Consider the following 7,011-nt stretch of genomic DNA (forward strand, 5'->3'; position numbering starts at 1 on the left):
CATCACTTGGCAGAAAGCAGCCCCTGTTGGTAGCCTGAGTTAGCTTAGGTCATTTCAGCTGTAAGTTGAATTTAATTTGAGTATTTAAATTCGTCTAATACTCTGTATATCTTCAGCAACAGATTATTTGCGTCACAGTTTAATTATCCATATAATTATGGACTATGTTTATCATAGCAAACAATGATAATATCATTCTGAATATGTTAAAAATAGATCTAAAATTTACTAGAACAATTATTTATATAATTATGGACTATGTTAATCCGTAGACTAACTTAAAATATTTATCAAACATTAAAACAGTTGTAATTAACTATGTATTTTTCAAACATTACAACAGTTGTGATTATCACAATAAAATTTTTTTTTTAACATTTACAACTAAAATTCTCAAACAAATATTCAATTTCCTTCTAATCGAGCTGAGAGAGAATTTTATATATATATATTTTAATTGACATAGTGTATTTAGGTTATGCCGATTAATTTGGGAGGTGATCGATTCAATCCCATAAAATTTTTTCATCAACTATCAAAATTAATTCATCGAACTTGGCAGAGCCAGCCCTGGGCCAAGGCTACTAGGACTCCTATCAGGGCTCAAAAATACCCAAGGGCCCATTTTTATAAGTTTATATATACGTTTTACTTCATCCGAAACCCTCGTCGAATCCCTCGCCAAAGCCTTCATGTATCGAATGCCAATGATTCTCCTCGCCAAAGTGCCGATTCTCCTCGGCGAAGCACCCTCGCGATTCTCCTAGCTGCGCCTTCTCTCTCTCGCTGCGACAACTACGGGTCCTCTCTGGCTCTCTCAAAGGCGTTGAAGCCCTCCTCGCCACACCTTCCTGTTAGAGTGTATACTAAAAGCCTAGCTTTTTACAAATATTTATTTTTGAAATAAATAATCACATTGGTAAAAAATATCTACATTTATATGTTAAATGTAGTTGTTCAATTAATTTATATTGTAGATAACATGGTGTGTGGTGTCACACACAGAAGATCATATTATCAGTTCCTTATAAATTATAAACAGTGGCTCACGACTAAGATGGATAGGAACAAACCATTGGAATAGTCGTAGTGTATTTTGATTTTAGTTTATCTTGACTATAAGATTATACTAGTACACTCTAGTGTATTGAGCAGGATCATTTAAGGTAAGTTCTTTTTATACTGACTAAATAAAAGAACAAGACCTCTATTATTATGGAAATGTGTGCTCTTAATCCTAATATAATAACAAGTACATATATTTAGTATTTATTTCTTTAATTTATCAATGGGTGAGATTTAATTCGATAAATCAATAAGCCTGATAAGTTGAGAAATAATATTACTTATAGTGTGTGTTGTTGATTATAGAACGAAACTGTGTCCTAGTGATCTAGGTTGATAATGTCCCTAAGAGAAGCTCATAAGGATTGTCATATAAACCCTGCAAGTGGACTTAGTCCGACATGACGATAAGGATGAGTTGTACTATTCTTGGACTAAGATATTAATTAAAGTGAGATATTAGTAACTCATTTAGTTAGTGGACATTCGACATCTTAAACATAAGGAGATTAACACACTCATGATAAGAAAGAGCCCAAAATGTAATTTGGGATTGATGCGGTAGTTCAATAATAATTCTTTAGTGAAATGAATTATTATTGATGAAATTAATGTTAGAGTGTATACTAAAAGCCTAGTTTTTTGTATAAACATTTATTTAGAAATAAGAATTACATTGGTCAAGTGTCTACATTTATATATACTGAGTGTAGTCGTTCAATTAATTTATATTGTAGATAGCACGGTGTGTAGTGTCACAAACAGAAGATCGTGTTATCAGTTCTTTATAAATTATAAACAGTAGCTCACGACTAAGATGGAAAGGAATAAACCATTGGAATAGTCGTAGTGTAATTAGGTATTAGTTTGTCTTGACTAATAAATTACACTAGTACACTCTTAAGTGTATTGAGTAGGATCATTTAAGGAAAATTCTTTTTATACTGACTTAATAAAAGAATAAGTCCTTAGTTATTATGGAAGTATGTGCTCTTAATCCTAATATAATAACAAGCACATATATTTAATATTTATTTCTTTAACTTATCAAAGGGTGAGATTTAGCCTGATAAATCAATAAGCCCAATAAGTTGGGAAATGATATTACTTATAGTGTGTGTTGTTGATTATAGAAGGAAACTGTGTCCTAGTAATCTAGGTTGATAATGTCCCCAAGAGGAGCTCATAAAGTTTGTTGTGTTAAATCTAGCAGGTGGACTCAATCTGATATGACGATAAGGTTGAGTGGTACTACTCTTGGACTAAGATATTAATTAAAATGAGTTGTCAGTAACTCAATTAATTAGTGGACATCTGACATCTTAAACACAGGGAGACTGACACACTCATAATAAGAAGGAGACCAAAATGTAATTTGGGATTAGTGTGGTAGTTCAATAATAATTCTTTAGTGGTATGAATTATTATTGATGAAATTAAGATATGTGTTCGGGGCGAACACGGGAAGCTTAATTTCATCGGGAGACCAAAACCAATTCCTCCTCTTGGTCTCTATCGTAGTTTCTTGTATACAGAGAATTATACCCACCTTGTTGGTTGCTACTCGGAAAGCCTAACGGTTCCACTGTACAAAAAAATTTTGTACAAAGGTCTGAACATTTTCCTAGCTACCATGTGTTCTTTTAAATTAAACTTGGATCGCTTGCGGAACTTTACATGTTTGATCCTAAGTTTAACTTATTTGTTCTTTTAGGTTTAGACTTGGATCTCCTGCGGAACTTAACACGTTTGATCCAAATCTACCTATGTTATTAATTCCATTAAATATTAATTTCTAAAATTGGCTTCCAGGACTGCATGGTGAGACACATGGCCTTCTTGGATATGGGAGCAACCACCACCGCCTAGACAAAGCCTTTTAAGGAAAGCTAATATTTAATTTCCTTAAATAACTCTAGGTTAACCAAAAGGAACAATCGAATCACAAGGAAAAGAAAAATAAAAGAACACAACATCAAAAACTAATTCGAAAAAACTAGAATCGCATGCCTCTTGTATTTGGTATTTTTACAAAGAAATAAAACTAGTATGATGCGGAAATTAAATACTAGTGTACCTTTTCTTTTGCAAACAAAAACCTCTAGGTCTTCTACCGTATTCCTCTTCTAACCTCGGACGTTGTGTGGACAACGATCTTCCGAGATGAGAAACCACCAAAACACCTTCTTCTCCTCCTTGCAAGGTTCGGCCACAACAAGAGCACCTCCAAGGATGAAGAGATTCAACCACCACCAATGCTCCAAGGGATGCTAGAAAAGAGACTTCTTTTCTCTCCTTCTTCTCCTTCTTAGATTCGGCCACCAAAGCTATCTCCACCAAGAGAAGGTTTCGGCCACACAAAGGAGAGGAGAGGAAAAAGAGGGGCCGGCCACACCCAAGGAGAAGAAAGAGGAAAAATAGAATAGAGATGTTAGCCATGAAGGCACATCTACCCCCTCTTTTATAATCCTTGGTTTTGGCAAATAAGGAAATTTTAATAAAAATTTTCTTAATTCCTTTGCCATGAAAAAGAAAATTAAAATCAAATTCCTTTTCTCACATATCATGGCCGGCCACATTCAAATATCCAAGCAAATAAAATTTTAAACACAAATTAAAATTTCCTTATTTGCTTCCGGAATTTTATAAAAATTTCTCCAATAATTTTTCCCTTCATGGTGGATTATAAAAAGGAAATTAAAATCTTTCTTTTAATTATGTGGATAAAAAGAAAGTTATCTCTAAAAATTTAAATCTCTTTTAATCTACAAATAAGGAAAGATATCAAATCTTTTCTTAATCTTTTGTAGAAACTTATAAAAGAGAATATTTAATTTTTTAAACTCTCTTTTAAATCATGAACATGGCTAAAAAGTAAAGTTTTCTTAAAATTTAAAATCCACCTTTTAATCAACAAATAAGGAAAGATTTCAAATTTTAAACTCTCTTTTAAACATGTGGATAATTTACAAATAAGGAAAGTTTTTACCAAAAATTAAAACCATCCTTTTAATCTACAAATAAGGAAAGAGATTAATCTCTTCTCTTAATCTTTTGTAGAAAGCTATAAAAGGAAATTTTTAATTTTTAAACTCTCTTTTAAAACCATGATATCCACATAAGAAATAATTTTAATAAAAATCTTTTTTAATATTCTAGTGGCCGGCCACCTAAGCTTGGGACCCAAGCTTTGGCTGGCCACCAACTTGGCTCATCCACTTGGTCTTGGCCGGCCCTAGCTTGGGTTTCAAGCTAGCTTGACCGGCCCCATTGGATGTGTAAGAAGGTGGGTATATAATGGGTATAAATCTCTATATACAAGAGGCTACGATAGGGACCGAGAGGAGGAATTAGTTTTGGTCTCTCGATAAAATTAAGCATCCCGTGTTCGCCCCGAACACACAACTTAATTTTATCAATAATAATTCATTCCACTAGAGAACTATTATTGAACTACCGCACCAATCCCAAATTACATTTTGAACTCCTTCTTATTATGAGTGTGTTAATCTCCCTATGTTTAAGATAACAAATGCCCACTAATTAAGTAAGTTACTGACAACTCACTTAATTAATATCTAGCTCCAAGAGTAGTACCACTCAACTTCATCGTCATGTCGGACTAAGTCCACCTACAGGGTTTAATATGATAATCCTTATGAGCTCCTCTTGGGGATATTCTCAACCTAGATCACTAGGACACAGTTTCCTTCTATAATCAACAACACACACTATAAGTGATATCATTTCCCAACTTATCGGGCTTATTGATTTATCGAACTAAATCTCACCCATTGATAAATTAAAGAAATAAATATCAAATATATGTGCTTGTTATTATATTAGGATTAAGAGCACACACTTCCATAATAACTGAGGTCTTTGTTCCTTTATAAAGTCAGTATAAAAGAAACGACCTTTAATGGTCCTACTCAATACACTCTAAGTGTACTAGTGTAATTATATAGTTAAGATAAACTAATACCTTATTACACTACGACCTTCCAATGGTTTGTTCCTTTCCATCATGGTCGTGAGCTACTGTTTATAATTTATAAGGTACTGATAACATGATCCTCTGTGTGTGACACCACACACCATGTTATCTACAATATAAATTAATTGAACAACTACATTTATCATAAATGTAGACATTTGACCAATGTGATTCTTATTTCTAGATAAATGTTTATACCAAAAGCTAGACTTTTAGTATACATCCTAACACACCTTTCTACCCACCTTAAGGTGGCTGGTCAAGCTAGCTTGGAGCCCAAGCTAGGGTCAGCCAAAGCTAATGGTGGAGCCAATTTTAGGTGGCCGGCCAAAGCTGGGGTCCCAAGCTTAGGTGGCCGACCACTAGAAAATAAAAAGGGATTTTTATTAAAATTATTTCTTATGTGGATATCATGGTTTTAAAAGAGAGTTTAAAATTTAAATATTTCCTTTTATAGATTTCTACAAAAGATTAAGAAAAGATTTGAAATCTTTCCTTATTTGTAGATTGAAAGCTAGATTTTAATTTTGAGAAAATTTTTCTTTTTTTAACCATGTTCATGATTTAAAAGAGAGTTTAAAAATTAAATATTCCCTTTTATAAGTTTCTACAAAAGATTAAGAAAAGATTTGATATCTTTCCTTATTTGTAGATTGAAAGGAGATTTTAATTTTTAGAGATAACTTTCCTTTTTGGAAATCATCCACATTTTTAAAAGAAAGATTTTAATTTATAAAATTTCCTTTTTACAATCCATCATGAAGGGAAAAATTATTAGAGAATTTTTTATTAAAAATTTCCGGAAACAAATTAGGAAGTTTTAATTCTTGTGAATAAAACTTTCCTTGAAAGAGAAATAGATGCGGTCGACCATGATATGTGAGAAAAGGAATTTGATTTTAATTAATTAAATTTTCCTTTTCATGGCAAAAAGAATTAAAAAAGTTTTTATTTAAATTTCCTTATTTGTCAAGACCAAGGATTATAAAAGAGGGGGGTAGAGGTGCCTTCAAGGGGAACAACTCTATTCTTTTTCTCTCCCTCTCTTCCTTGGTGTGGCCGGCCCTAGAAGTTTTCTCTTCTTCCTTTTCTTTCTTCTTCATTGGCCGAACCTCATCATCTCATGGAGCTTGAAGGTGGCCGGATTCTAGTTTGGAGAAGGAGAGAAATGAAGCATCCCTTGGAGCTTGGTGGTGGTCGAACCTCATCCTTTCATGGAAGTTATTGTGGTGGTCGAATCTTACTTGGAGAACAAGGTGGCTTGGGTGGTTCTCATCTCGAAAGATCGTTGCCCACACAACGTCCGAGATTAGAAGAGGAATACGGTAGAAGATTGAGAGGTTATTTGCTTACAAAGAAAGGTATAACTAGTAATTGTTTTCCGCATCATACTAGTTTTCTTTGTATAGTTATTTTTGGAAATACCAAACACAAGAGGCATATGATTATAGAGTTTTCGGATTTGTTTCGAATTTATGTTTCTTTTGTTTTATTTTTTGAATTTGTGATTCAATTGTTCTTTTTAGTTAAACCTAATGTTATTTTAGGAAATTAAATATTGAATTTCTATTAAAGGCTTTGTCGAGGCAGTGGTGGATAATCTCATACCTAAGAAGGCCTAGTGCCTCGCCATGTTTGACCTGGGAGTCGATTTTAGAAATAAATATTTAATTAACTTTGTAACATAGGTTGGACTTGGATCAATAGTGTTAAGTTCCGCTTGCGATCTAAATCTAAACCACTAAGAACAGATAAGTTAAATTTGGAATCAATAATCTTAAGTTTCGTTTGCGATTCCTAATTTAACTTCTAAAGAACAAAATAGGTTATTTAGGAAAGGTTTGACACTTATACAAAATTTTTGTACAGTGTAACCGGTACGATCTTCCTAGGACTAACCAACAATTAAGTTGGGTGTTCAGGGTGAACACGGGAAGCTTAATTTCATC

This window comes from Zingiber officinale, chromosome 1A (assembly GCF_018446385.1).
Source record: "Zingiber officinale cultivar Zhangliang chromosome 1A, Zo_v1.1, whole genome shotgun sequence".
Taxonomy (NCBI): Eukaryota; Viridiplantae; Streptophyta; class Magnoliopsida; order Zingiberales; family Zingiberaceae; genus Zingiber; species Zingiber officinale.